At 40.1% G+C, this 14,134-nt stretch overlaps 1 protein-coding gene across 3 annotated transcripts in view; it reads left to right on the forward strand.

The window, feature by feature from the left end:
* The first annotated feature begins 769 nt into the window (after window positions 1-769).
* Window positions 770-14,134, forward strand: part of sulf2a (sulfatase 2a) — a 59,502-nt gene continuing 46,137 nt past the window's right edge. For 2 of the 3 annotated variants that reach the window (XM_088423589.1, XM_088423591.1), the window contains exon 1: window positions 12,969-13,081. The gene's annotated coding sequence lies outside the window, so the exon portion shown is untranslated. Of the gene's footprint in view, window positions 903-1,544; window positions 1,609-12,968; window positions 13,082-14,134 lie in introns of those variants that run through there. The other variant, XM_088423590.1, reaches the window with a different exon arrangement.

Below are 14,134 nucleotides of genomic sequence, written 5' to 3' on the forward strand. Positions count from 1 at the left end.
GGTTGTGTGAATGTGTGTTTTTAATACTCATTCTTTGAAAAACAAACCCAAAAAGTAGCTGTATGATACTATTTAGTTTCTACCCAGCCAAAGATGAATACAATAACACATTTCTGACAGGTTCCTTGTATTTTTCTGCTCAATAGTATTCAATTTGACCTGTCGCCAGCCAAGCTTGAGGGCTTGGAATATGGTTTTGCGTGTACTAGGGTTAGGGTTAGGGCGCCACCGTGTGTCAGAAAAAAGAAAAATGGTTTGAAAGTTTGAAAGGCCAATCCAATTACTAAAACTATATGTATAATGTCGAGTGAGTAATGTATATTTTTCCTATAGGTATTAATATTTTTATCCACACCTGCAATAAATAAACACTGGTTATGGACATTTAAAAAAAACATAATTACTATAAATCATAATATTATTGTAATGTACTCACTATTTTAACAATATAATAAATAAGATTAGTTTTTTTTCTTTCTATTCATTAAAATATTCATAGCGTGTTCTAATAAACGGCGTTGCGTTTACATGATAGAAGGCATTCAGATTGCAAGGAAAAAGAACCCCAATTTCATAAACGCTGCAGAACACCACGGAATTAAAAGTTGCTTTTATGTGAATTCTAAAGGTTTAAACTCGTGTATTTGCGTTATTCTCGTTAGCAAATCACGTGAAAACGATCTCGCCCCGTTTTGTTAACAAGCAGCAGAGGGCGCTGCAAGCCAACTCTCCACCGTTGACGGATATGACGTCACATATGTCGGTAAACAGAAGACGCTAACTAACTTGCTAACTTAAATAGTCACCTAATTCAAAGTAATTAAAAAAATACCTCAGCGTAATACGGCGATTCGAGTGATACAACACTTAAGCTAAACTACACTCACAGGCTGCAATATTGGGTACTACTACAATACTATAGTATTCTACATGAATTGAGCTTTTTTATGAATGTCGATACTCTGTTGAAGAGTGGCCATGAGCAAAGTTTTAGCTATTTTTTTTTTTTTTTTACAGTGCTTGCAGTCATATAGTGTTTTACTGATGAACATCACTGATGTTATCTTGTAGACGCATCCAAAATAAGACAGCACGATTGATAATCGGAGACCTTACTTTCTTGCATTCTGGGGTTCTGCTCTTTTTACGTGGAGTTGGCATGCTCCTCACATGCCTGCGTGCGTTTAACTCCCGTCTCCATCCCAGATTCCAAAACAAGATATGCACCTTAGGTTCATTGAAGACAAAGTGAGAGATGTGAGTTTGATCATAAATGATTGTATTGCTATGTGCCCTGCCATTGGAGTACAGTGAATTGTTTATCCTAGCTCTCCCTCTAAGTCAGATGTTATTGACGCATCCTCGTTAGTACAATGGATGGATGGACATCCAAAATAACATACAGTATCAAAACAATACTCTGTGTACATGCTGAAGCCAAACGTTTGCTGCTGCAGGTGGTAGGCATTGCTGTAATGTAGCACAGCTTGCGCCTGTCACTCAAGGTCATTCAATCATTCACTTTTTTTTTTTTTTTTTTTTAGCTCCAGGCAACCACTTGACAAGAGGCATCACTTTAGAGTGACTGAGCTGGCATGCATAATCAAGGTTAGAGAGATGAGTGTTCACCTAGTGTGTGTCAAATAGTCTCATTCACGTGAAGACGTTTGCAGTTTCACATTTACAATTTGGACTGCATTAATGGGTTTTCTCAGACTGTGAAAAAAAAAAAAAACACAAATTAGAGGTTAACTGGCTCCTTAATGTATTTAAAATATAAATAGTAAAATAATGATTTTATAAGGACATTAACACCATGTGTTGTTATGTTACTTGCAGTTGAATGTGTTTGTGTTCAGCCATTAGCATTGCTTCAAGAAAAAGTGCAAGCCATTTTCAGCACTTTATTTTGGAAAAGTAACCCTAGCGTGTGGACAGATTTATGAAAAAATATGAAAATGTGACTCAGGAGGTTTTGGCCTGATGTTTAATTTATTTTGCACTATGTTTATGCTGGATTTCTTTTTTTGAATACATTTTTTGGAAAGTAGTGACATCCAGGTCAATTCCACACACAACTTCTCGGCATTGCTCACTAAAGCATTGGTTGTAAAAATGAAGATCTGCCTTTTCCATAGAATGATCTTATCAACAAATTTTGTGGTATGTATTTAAGGATACACAGTTATGCTCTAGATATATATTAGTGACACCTGTGTTACCAGAATACAGGGTTAGAGAACAAAAAGATAACTCGTTAAACTAATTAGCAAATATCGACCGATGTTTGAAAGGTCACCATCGGCCGATTTAACATTCAGGCCCAATTTCCAATCATTCTTATAGTTATTTCTTATATAGACAACGTCTCCATCTACAGCACGGGTTCTTCCAGGTGGCAAATTCCAAATGTTTTTAGTTTACAGGAAAAGTAAAGGAATTGGCCTCGCTGTTCCAATATCTTTGGATTGGGGTGTAAATACAGCTTTATACCCATGCGTGTCAAAAAGCGAACCATTAAGTGAACTCACAAGCAATATACTTGAGAAATACTCAATGTTGGAGCTGAGGTTGCCGCTCTTCCGCTTGCCTATGTCTCCTCCTCCCACGCCGACTAGCCTCCGGTGTCTCGTATCCATCCATCTGTGCTCCTCTCTCCCTGACTTTGTCGTTCCTCCGAAGGGCTTCCAGCCGCATTGTGTACAGTTTTGATGTGTTTTTACTTCTAATGAGCCAATTGTTCAGTGTTTCAGTCCCCCAAGGGAGAGCCGCGTAGCTCACAGAAACAGTTTAAAACATAGTCATCGCGCCAGGGAGAGAGAGAGAAAAAAAAGCATCCGAAAAATGGCACAGAGCACGTACAAAGTGAAAAATATGTTGATGACAGTTTATGACAGCGCATTCTTTTCCCGTCAATTAGACTGCGGTTATTCAAAAGCAATTTGCAACTCCCTGCAGTGGAAAATGTACGCCATCTCCCGGGGCTGTACTCTGTGATTGTGTAAGTGATGGATCCATTCCATTTCTCTGTGTGGGTCCAAGCTGAAGAAGCAAGAAATATTATTAAGGGTAGGTCCAAACCACATCACTTCATCTTGAGAGTGCTCTTTCACAGACACAGATGAGGTGTGCGTGAAGGCTGAAAGACGACGCGTGAGGCAGCCGAGTATTGATACAGCCGGTGTCGGCGTTCCTGATTAATTGACATGACATTTTGCCGTGCTTGCTAAATGTCACATCCCATGCTGCGTGCCGGGTTCATGGACGTCTGCCCGTCGCGGGCCCTGACTCCCTTTTGTCTCGTCCGGCATCCTCCTAGTATTTATCCAAAGGTCATACTGTATGTGATTTGTGAGCAAGAATAGATACGCGATTGTGATCTCTTTTGATGTCCATCCCTCTGACGGTTCAGGCTTGCGCTCATCAGCGACCGATTCACCCGCAGATGCGGACAAATCTAAGGCGGTCGCAAGTAAAAATTTCATCCATGTTTTAATTAACCGCGCAACGGATTGTCTTTGATCTGTGTCGCAATGCCATCACGTCATATGCCAACAGCATGTTGCAAAGGCCATCTTGAAACTAAACACACCAAATAATACAATAATACACCAAATGCATGGACGTCACTGTGATAACCTTACTAGGCTTTTATTTTGAAGTAGGCCTTTGCAGCAGCAGTGATAGCGTAGCGGCTAGCTAGGGGTTAAAACATTGAACAAGATTAATATTCAGAGCATGTATGCAGTCATTTTATTTTCATCACACATCTGAACTTATTTTTTGTTAACCTATCCCCTGTAGTCAAAGCAAAACTTTTTGTCAATGTCCTCTTTAAAATCTATATGACATAACAGCTGTTTTGCCAGCTGCTGCTAGTTGTAGACCGTTGTTTTTACAGTAAAATATTTTGCTAAAATCATATCTTGAGCCACTCTCAAGTCTTTACGACGTCTGAAACTACGCTATGCAAATTGAGACGACCGAACAACAGCATTTACGGTCATGCTATAGCTCCGCGAAAAAGTGTGCGACCAAATCCTGTGCGGTATGACCAACGGGAAAATGTGTTAGCGCCGTTACAACTAGTGCCAAAATTAGCGTAGGAACCCTGCTCATTCTGACAGCGTCAGTTCAAAAGGAGCTTTAAGGGTGTGCCCTTCAGTTTAATTCACAGTAAAAGCGTGATGATGAAAGTTGGAGGAGGGGGCTTTACCTTCATGCATGCTGGTCCCCAAAGACCCAATTTAGGTTTGTCTCTATATCTCTGAGAGGGTAAAAAAAAAAAAAAAAAAGTATGGGGAATTAACTTTCATTCTTGAGTGAATGAGTTTGCTCTATCTTAATGAGGTTTGCCGTGTCAGAGGGAACAGTTCAGCGCCTGCATGCTAAACAGGCCAAAATTGGACCAGAGTATTACAAGAATAAGTTCTTTCACTTCCAGTTGTAATTCCAACGCTGCTATGCAATTACCCTCATACACAATTTTATCTTGTCACTTCCAAATGAGAATAAAAGAGCAACCATCTAGCATTTTTTTTTCTTCCGTTTGGGAAAACTAATTCCAGAATGTAATTAACTGCAGGAAAAAAAACAAAAAAAACATGCCACCAGTCTGACTGGAGACATTGAGTGCAAGTTATGCAAATGAACCCGAAGATGGTACCGTGCCATTTTGACAGAATCTCATTCTGGATGGCGCCTCAGCCGATAGAGAGATTAGCCGGCCGTATCTGAGCGCGGGCAAAACAGGAAGCGATGAGCCTGGTAATTTATTGTGTTGGTATTTCTCTTGTTTGACTTCAGACAGCTCATTAAGGGGCCACTTGTCACATTGCCGGACAGAGAGACAGACTTTAATAAGCCGTCCTGTGCTCTGTCAGCATCAGCTTTTTTTTTTTTTTTTTCCTGCCCTGCGCCGTGACGTCTTTAAAATGCATCGCCGACTGAGATTTTACACAATTCATCATCTTGCTCCCTCTCCCGGGAAGGAGTTATTTCATCCTCCCACTTGTCGTTAGTCTGCTTACAGGGCGGCTTCGGGGCAGCCGTTCAGACACGGCCGGTGGCTAGAAATAAGGAGAGGCACTTTATAAAAAGCTGCCATGTTTTTTAGTGAGCTTTAAGTGTCACTCTGCTGAGGCTGGTAAAAAAAAAACAAAAAAAAAACATCTGCATATGCTCAGAGTCCTCAACGTCTCATTAAACAGCTTCATGTTTTGCTTTTGTCTTCTAAGGAATTTGGCATGCAGGATTACAGAAATAAACACAGGAGCTCCCTGCAGCCGTGATGTTTGTTCAATGGCGATGTCATTGTTTTGGCTTCAAGCCCGTCAGCTCCTTGTTGCATGCCACCCAATGTTGGCTTGCAGATGCACGTAGTGACGCGAAAAAGAAGAAAGGTCCACTTCTGGTACAAACAAGCCATTAATTATTGAGAGCGCCAAGCATGACTGCTTGCTAATTTACATATTTGTTTAAAGTCTTTGCATTTCCAATTCAGGGCCTTCAGTCTCGCAACTGACTTGAAAGATTGCAATTTTGCGTTCAAGTGCACTTGGAACCGCTACGGAATGTTTTTATGTAAAATGAACAGTAAGGCTAGTCTTGATAAATCGTCTTGAAAATTTCATGAAGATCCAATCCAGCTTCTCCATGCGGACAATGTTTTTGAATTTGGCCCTTTCACCTGGGATGACCTTCATAATTGAAAAAGTGTACCCGGGTTCCTTAGAATGGAAACTATATAGAGTTTAAAAAAATAAAAATACATTCAAACATGTTTTTGGTTTTGCAGGTTTATTAAAGCAAACTTATAATAGCTCTAAGAATGTATTTGTCGAGACAACATGCACACAGCCATACTTCCTAGCCAGAGGCTAATTCGTTTCCATTAATTACCTCATTCCTTTGGATGAAAAAAAAAACACATAAAACAGAGTGCTGTGCCATCTTCGTCTGATTGAATAAACTTTGGAACTACCTCTGTAGTGCCAAGGTGTATTTTTAGTCCGCAACTTCACAAGCTGAATCATGTAACTATTGTCTGTTGTATTTCATTCTTCCGCTGGAAAATTGCGTCGTTAATGACAATGTGCATCCATGTAAAACTTAACAAAATAAAGGCATAGAATCTTTTTCCAAATGAATCACTGCAACGGGATTGAGCAATACATTTCTTCATGTTTCAATTAATTTGTTTTTAGTTTGAAAAGGAAATGTACCGTTTTCTGCCATTGTTTCTATTGATTGCATTTCGCCAGCTCGGTTGTCGGCACATTCCTATTCGCAACAGGGTGCTGTACACTAGCTAAGCTACACAAAAAAGTGAACTTATGCCAGAGGACCATTTCAAAATCTATACTGTAAATGATAATGTTTGGGATATGTATTTAATGAAGTGTCTGGTGAGTGCATGATGATCTGAACACAGTTTATTACTGGTAAAACGTGTTTTTTTTTTTTAAGTGACCATTTTTGTGGTTAACCAATTGACTTAGTTGACATACAAGATCCTGACAGAGATGGAGGCAGATGCTATGACGTCAACGGAGACGAAAACATGCCTGCATATTAGCCAACAAATGCAGACAAGCATTCATGTAGTCGTACTGTGAAATTGTTCGTCCCAGAGGTTTTTCTTCCGTGCGTTGCCGTGCTCACGACGCTTTAAACTGATTACAAATGTATTTGTGCTGAAAACACTGGGGTGCCTTGTTAGACAAACCCACAAGCGCTTCTTATTAATATGTTTGGCAGACGTGACACTGAGAGCTGTACATTACGCATGCAAATAAGTCGTCAAAGGGGGTTGAGTTAATTGGAGATATGCTGGCTTTTGGCCCATAGCGCCTTCCCGTTCCTTGAGATCTCAGTCCTCTCGGGGGAAAAAGGCAACTTGATTGGGAGCGCGGGGGGGGGGCTTTTTGATCTGTGGATCCAACAGTCTGCAACCCGTTCTTCAATGTATGTCAACCTGCTGTGGACTTGATGAATATAAATCCAAAGGTTTGTGTGCACCTCTGCATACTTTAACTGAAGTGAGTGAGTGAATGTTTGATTTATTTCGATAGGTCTTGCTTTCTTGTTTGCTGGTAAATCTTTTCACTAAGTCTACAGCCTAGTACCAGTCCATGGATCAACGGGGACCGGGCCGCATGGACCAGTCCCGAAATAATGATATTTTGGAACTGATTTAGTTTATCATTTAACCGTTCATTTTTTTTGTGCTTTGTTTGGCTTGATCTTTGTTTTTTGGTGCCGCCTCTGGCTGCTGTTGATATCACATTTTGTAGTGAGGAAGGATGGTGCGGCTTCAGTTGAGAGCAGTCACTGTTGGTGAAACACACGTTGTTCTGTCTCTCTGTGAAATCTGGCCCACGGGTGGCTGTAAGTTGTACTTTCTTTGTAAGAATGTTGTCCTCTATGATAATAGGCCCACAATTAGTTTGTTTGTCGATCGTTTAAAAAAAAAAAAAAAATAACGATCGTTTCCAACAACTTGTGGATAGCATGCTAGCTAATGTTAGTTCTTATCTCCAGTGTGTTATATAGTGCTGCCTTGTATAGCATTTTCGTTTGTGCTCGGTATTTCCCTTAGCATATGCAAAGGTTTTGTATTAAAAAGTACTCAGTTGCATCTAATTAATGTTTTGTACTAAAATGAAGAACATTTGTAATTCAGTAATATGATTGATTTAATAAATGTCATTTGTGAACATTTTATTACATTTTGAGGCTGCAGCTTCCAAGTATTTTCGAGACTCAAGCATGCTGATCACTCCCATTGGTTTGGTGTTAATGGTGAGCTTTCTTTATATTCCGTCCAAGGTAAAAATTGCAAGTGTTGACCGGTCCGTGGTGATAAAAAGGTTGGGGACCCTGGTTCAGAGCCATTGTTTAACTTAAATGATAGAAATCCTTAAATTTCAGCTTCTCAACAGTATCGTGAATTTCAGACGATAAGCCACTATTGTATTCTCGTTTTTTGAACCCTGCAGTTCATATTCCAGTGCTGCTTATCTGCAGTTTTTTATTAGCCACCAGGCTGTCTACTTATAAACAAGGGGAGACAGAAGACACTATCAACGTATTGATTTGAGTTTGAACTGCTATTTTACTCATCAGTCATGTTACCGTTGTGTTGGTGCAGTATCCTAACAATCAGAGTGTTTGTGTGGTGCTGTTAATTCCAAAAATCCAGGCATTTTCAATCTGAATTGAAGGAATGATGTTGCTGTAACCAGGCCATTTGAAAAAAGTTTTAAATGACGGCAACAATGTAAACAACTTCTATGTAACATCTTTCTGGGTAAATATCTGTTTACAACCAGCGGCTTATAGTCCGGCGCGGCCTATATATCACAAAAAGGTATTTTCTAGTTTTTTAAATACTTACTGCAAAATAAAATTTTTAACTGATATTGTTTAAAATATTCAGAGTCCCTAATGACAATGCGCATCCACATAAAACTTAGCAAAATAAAGGCATCCTATGTCACGATAAACACAAATTAATAATACGGTGCTTCATTTTTCATTTGAAATTGTATCATCTGATGCCTTTAGAAACTCTAGTAAAATCGTATGTACCCCCTGAAGTGCCTTCACATACCCCTAGGAGTATCTGTAGCCCCATTTGAGAACTTCTGTTCTCGAGAACAACTCTCTCTAATGTAAATGCATTTAATGTTCTCAAAATATCCATTTCACCTCAAGCTGGCAGCTTGTGACTTGATAGAATGTTTGAGGTGTAATTATTCTCACTTAAGACAATTTTGCAGGTGTTTTCCATAAATTTCATATGTCACGTTTGATGGAAAAGTGAAAAAAGAAATAGGATATATATAAAAAAAAAAAAAAACTTCCCTCGGGTCTGTAGCTTTGTTCTTGTCCTTTCTCACCAAATGTATTTGCTCGACTATAGTTGTTAAAATATCTTGCAGGGGCTGTGGGTTATTTAAGAATGATAAAACTTTTGGCTGCGCACACTTTAGGAAACGGGTGAAAACGGTTTTAGAAATGATAAACCCCGAAGATATTTGTCAGTCACAGTTTGGTCCAACTGCTCCCGCTTACATAATAGTTCTTAAGTGCAGTCACACACTGGGTTCTAATATTCTCCATTATTTATGATGGAATATGTTGTTTTTTTATGTGTACAATATACCTACTTTGTTTACCTTGGGGAGCTTTTGAGTACAAAGCTGAGCTCAGGTGAAAGTAATGGGAGGCAATGAGATGCACAATACACACACACACAAAATACACACGAAGGTACCAGGGCAAAACAAACGCTGTTTTTGGCAAATAATGCATTTACTTGTGTGACCAGAACATCTGCGTGCAGCAAATTGTGGCAGGAGTAGACTGAAAAGAAGTGATTAAGCATCTTTTAGTATCAGTGAGTATTGTGTGGTATAGGGTTGCTATGTTCTTCATTAGATTTTTATTATTTTTTTTTGGGGGGGGGGTTATTTGGGTTACCTACAATGTGTGTGATCAATCTTATCACCTTGCCTGTGAATTCACATCCACTTAATGCCAACATCTGTATAGGGTACAATTGCCTTTCATACAAGTCATTTCCCAAATTACCCATCTTAAATTGCCATTATCATTATCATGTTTCACATACACACAGAAGAGGTGTTTCACAGTAGAACGAACACTTGCGGCCATGAATCAACAAACCCAAAGAATAATTGGAACAGTAAGAAAGACCGTGATGAGTACAATCCAGGACAAATGAGGGGTCTGCCGCTTCTGCACCCCCCCTCCTCATGCAGCCGGCTGACAAGGGAATATTTTATCAGTCTGGCACAGGAACAAGGAGCAAATTCATTTATAACCACGCACTCCCAGGCAAGGACACAATCACAGCAGGATAGAACACTGCACTATCATTAATGGTTATGTATGCACCTGCCTCTTTTTTGTTATCAAATGCTTTTCGATAGCTCACTCAGATCGTGACCCAAGAAAAATGAAAACATGCTCCCCAACAGTGGCAGCTGGCATTTACGCACCACCACCACTACTACTACTAATATTACTGCTGCTTCCACTACTATTACTGCTATGACTAATACTACCACCCATCACAACAGTAATACCAGTAGGAGTAGTGGAACAAATAATAATAATTATTATTATTATTGGAAGAAAGGTGGCGCTACATCACGGTTTTTCACTTCGGAGTAGTTCTGTCCCCATTAACTGTGAAAAAGTTTGACAGACGTAGTCAGAGTTAACTTCTACGAGTCACTTCAGACTGGTAAGTAAACAAAGCCCAAAACAGGCTTGACCTCGACTGCAACCGCAGAGCGTTTTCAACTTTTCCACATTGCAAGGTGGTTCCAAATTTTTGCTTCTTTTACCCTCCAAAACGTTGTCAAAGTTTAAATGACACGCACTTGTGATAGAATCGATTGGCATTTTTCCCCGCAAGCGTCCTCGCGTAAACGGGTCCTTCTTTTTTGTCCCCTTCAAAGTAACTCACTCTTTGACGACCTGCCCCTGCTCCCGAAGGCCTGGATCGTGTCTGTAAAAATCACAGTTTTGTTTTGTTTTTCTTTCTCGTCTTTTTATCACTCTTTTGCGCTCCACCTGAGGTTTATTTTTTCATGTCCTTTTGTTCGACTCGGAAAACAACCATTGGTCTGTGCTAAACCCAATTAGAAGTCAGCTGAAGAGCACGCAAGAGTGAGCAAGAGAGTTAGAGCATGAATAATCCATGTGCCTAAGTATTGTCAACGGGCTACTGTGTCGGTATGTCGGCAGCGCTCAGGAAAAACATGGCTGTCTCTTAGGCATTTTCTACTATCCAACATTTTGGGGAGAGTTCCTTTATGTAAGCAGTCCCAGAGCCTCAAACATCATCTTATATGCGTTGACTTAAAACACATTTAGATCATCCGAAAAATCCTTGTTCTCACAACAGCATGGTTTTAATCTCACCCATTGACATCAAATTTGGCCACGCCGAAGGCTGAATGATTCATTTTGGGTCTTGTAATTGAAAACACAGAGAGGGGGTGGACAATTAATCTTTCTCTACTCCTGCTTCAAAATTCCATGGAGAAATAGCTGAAAATTCAGATAATAGATTAGAGTGATGTTGTTCTGCCGGGTGAGAAGGGAGAGGCGAGGAGTTGTCCATCACCAATCTCTCTGGCGGTGACTGCATCTAAATAACCCGCAGAAAGGGATAAACAGTTGCATCCATCATGGGACGGACATGCAGGACAGAGATTGATGTCTCTGCCCTCTGCTTTGCCTCTCCTTCCGTGGCCAGGCTTAGGACCTGACACGTGCAGTCGGGAGAAATACCTGGCATCAAACAAGGGGAAAAGATCCCACCTCGCTGTGACTCACAGTTACAGGATGCAAACCTCGTCTCTTCTGCGTGGGTTTGGGTTGTCATTTCTTTTCTGCTATCTTTGACTTGGTAGGATTACACCCGGGATCACAATGTTGCAGCCTAGACTACTGTCCAGTACAGATGCGATATGATATCAGCAGGAATGACGCATCCGAATTTTTGGCATAAGAAAATATTTTTAAGTCTTAAACAGGCAATAATTTTTAAGATTTTAGAGAAATTTAGGGGTAGAATTTAAGCGATGGCTGTTTTTGACCACGCTTTCGACCATTGTGCTTGTTCAAACTAAAGCAGCCGCTGTGCCCAGTAAAAGATTAAGAACATTCCAAAATCAAATTTTCCCAGATTATACCAATGAGCTGAAAATCACATGATCTGCCCCCAATTTATCGAAAGTACCGGTAAATTGACAGTAAATAAAAAGAATACATTGAAGGAGCTGAGAAATAACCATGATGGAGTCATTACAATATAACAAGTTACAGTGTAGTATATACATTATATGCAGTTATATACAGCAAGCTACAGTATATAAGTATACAAGTTATACTCTTTTAAGTGCACACTATTATTTCAAGTTTACACCAGTATTTCTAAAATATTTTTTTCCTATTCAAAATATAATGTATATCTATACGTTGAATGTCAAACCCATGACCAAGTGTGCAGTTTTGGGATACATTTTTGCATAATAATAATAATAATAATTTTGTATGTGCTCCCACTCTAATATCCATTTATGATCTTCAGCTTCAAGAGAAGCTTTGAACAAGTTTTTAGAGCTTAAGAGAAAAGCCAGCGCTAATTCTAATGCAAGCTTTCTCTTTGCAAATACTGTATTGATAGTAGTGTGACCTGAGCTGCACGCACCTCTCACCACAGTCTAGATTGTGACTGCATAAACATAATAACATTTTCTTTTTTTTCAAAATTGTTCCTCAGTGTTAGCTGTTTTTGTCAAGAGGAAATTGTTTTTGCGGATTTGGCGTGTGAAGTCAGTCATGGAAGCAGTTTACATGCTTGTGGCTAAATGGATGCAACTGTTTTTTTCCCCCCATTTTTCTATTTGTGTGCCTATGATCCCAAGCCCAAGTGTTGCCTGGAACATTGTGGCGCTTGCCGGCCTCCGAGGTGCCAGCTTGACGGATCTTGTGTGTGTGCCAGGCTATGCGAGCCGTCCCTCCCCACCCCTGCCCGCTGAAGATTGATCCCTCATTCCCTCCCATTTCTTCTCACTCCTCTGTGTTTTTCTGCCTTTCTTAGAGTGTGAATAAGTGAAGCTCTTGGGCACCAACAGATGGCCACGGCTACCGACGACAAACCGTAACCAAACTAAGCATCGCAAGGGATAATAAAAAGAAAAAAAAATTGCGGGTAAGGTAAAGGATGAAAAAAACAGGAGAATTAACAGTGACAACATGCTATGTGTTGAAAGTAGGAGGAGAGAAACACTGGCGGAAAAAAACCCCAGTCAAAATTGAATTGTAAATTGAGAGAAAGTCTCTCCTCCCTCTTTCCCTCCCTCTTGTATTTATCTGGTGTGAGACCACGCCTCTCTCCTTTCACTTGTCAGTGCGTCTATAACAGTGAGCTATCTGCACCGGGGCTGCGCGGGGGGGGCGGGAAACGATCCTCACGCCAGGCGACTGGATCTGAACAGACCGGACAAGACTAGATGCGACGGACTTGCCGGAGCAGGTGTGTGTTATTCTATTTGTGCGTATGTGTGACAGAAAACAAAGAGGAACATATGTATGAGCCCGTAGGTGGTCGCTTTTTCCCTTTTTGGACTTGTCTCGCGGGTAGAAGGTACAGTGCCGGTGCTTTGCCCTAGTTTACACATGAATACTCTCATCTGGTGAGATTTGTCCTCGTAGCAGTGCTGATTGGGCGAAAACCAGACCGGACTCTGTAGATCATTGGGCTGGCTTTATCCTAGCCTTTTGTGACTCTGAATTCAAGAGCACAAGTTGGTACTTGACACTCTTTCTGCTCCATTTGTGCTTTAGAAAGTGTTTAGAACAACCATAGTTTGCTTCTTTTGGACGCTGAATTTATCAGCACTTGTGACGATGAGCATCACTTGGGTGAAGCGCTCGAGTGGTTTCTCAACGCTTAGGTGTGGACTCTTTGTTTCCGTGGGCGCTGTTTTTAAAATACGGTGCATTCATTGTGTCACAATCAGTTTACGAAGACCAATACAATCTGTGAAGTTGCAGAGTGAGTGCTTGTTTAAATGTGGAGATAACGTCAAGGCTGCAAACTACTGGTTTCTCCAGAAGGATACTTTTAAATTGTTTACACAATTATTTTCCGCATCATAAGGCGCACGTATAAGCTTTCGATTCTCTCAAAAACTGACAGTGCGTCTTTTAATCCGGTGTGCCGTATAAGTGCAAGTTTGCATTTTTGGGGGACGAAGAAATAAAACTTAATTGCCATGTAAATGTAAACTTTTATCTCTACATTTCAGTTATAGGTGCATCTTTTACAATTAAAATTTTTACAACAGCCTGTTTGAAATTTTAATATGCTATAGATGCTCCAATTTTGAAGCAACTTATATGGGGACAAGGCGCAAAAATTGTGAGTTTTCGTAGAAGGAAATGAGAGTTTATCAAATAAATCTAGATACTGTTTTTAAATCAACAAAACAATATATTTTAAGATTTTTGGTTGAGGTTTGGTTAGAAAATGTGAGTTTGGTATTGAATTGAATCATAATAATATTCTTTTAAACTCTCGATTTGT

Source organism: Hippichthys cyanospilos, chromosome 9 (assembly GCF_059441005.1).
Source record: "Hippichthys cyanospilos isolate Australia breed blue-spotted pipefish chromosome 9, RoL_Hcya_1.0, whole genome shotgun sequence".
Taxonomy (NCBI): Eukaryota; Metazoa; Chordata; class Actinopteri; order Syngnathiformes; family Syngnathidae; genus Hippichthys; species Hippichthys cyanospilos.